We start from the raw sequence: 871 nt of genomic DNA on the forward strand, positions 1-871 counted from the left end.
GAGTTAACGGGAAATGCGTTCGGGGTTCAGCTACGAGGTATGAGGGTTTGTCCTGGCCACGTATCAAGGGCAGCTTTAACTTCTCCAGAGGAAGAGGTCACAAACTGCGCGAGGGATTGGTGTCACCATCAGGGGAACCGCCTTTACACTCACATTCAACAGCACCGCGTCACTGTTCTGTCCACGCTGAACCCAAGTCTCACTTGCTTCAGCCAAACTTCCCCAAAGTGTTTTCTGAGACAAGCCTTGACCCCGTTTTTGCTCTCCTCACACTCTGAGTTTCACGAGGTCCATCTTTGCCTGTTCTGTGGGTTGCTTTTTGTTTCTTTTTTAAAAGGGAAAATATTTTTGTCTAGAAATACAACAAACGTGCTTTTGATTCCACTCTTCTGTCCCACTGTGCAGGAATTGTAACCGAAACTGTGCAGGCACAGGGGGTCCCTGTCTCTGCCAAAGGGGTGAAGTCATCTCCTCAGTTCAAAACCACTTCCAGCCTGAATCAGAGGAACCTCGCACCTATTTAGTTCCCTCCGCTCTGAGGCAGAAGCAAGACCTGCCCTCGAGCATGTTCCAAAGAGGTTCACTGGGGGAATGGAAGGAGAAAAACCCCAAGAAACAGGAGGGCTGAACTGTCACCTCACTCTGTTCGTATGGCTGACGCAAAGGTTTTCACTCCACCCCTGGTTCAACACTCCTGAAATGGGCTTTCACCAGGAACTGACATTTCACAGCACGAGAATCACTTGGGGCAGCACCACACCCTCGCCAGCTCGCAGCCACCTCTGCAGCAGGGTTGTACTTCGAACGACCCCACAGGAGCGTGCACGGCTACTGCAGGCGATGGGGACTGGACAGGCTGGGGGGGAGGGCC

The 871-nt window shown here is 52.4% G+C and overlaps 1 protein-coding gene across 1 annotated transcript in view; it reads right to left on the minus strand.

Annotated features, from left to right (window-relative positions):
• Window positions 1-871, minus strand: part of HP1BP3 (heterochromatin protein 1, binding protein 3) — a 16,196-nt gene that overhangs the window by 2,652 nt on the left and 12,673 nt on the right. The window lies entirely within an intron of this gene.

Source organism: Buceros rhinoceros, unplaced genomic scaffold (assembly GCF_000710305.1).
Source record: "Buceros rhinoceros silvestris isolate BGI_N320 unplaced genomic scaffold, ASM71030v1 scaffold31470, whole genome shotgun sequence".
Taxonomy (NCBI): Eukaryota; Metazoa; Chordata; class Aves; order Bucerotiformes; family Bucerotidae; genus Buceros; species Buceros rhinoceros.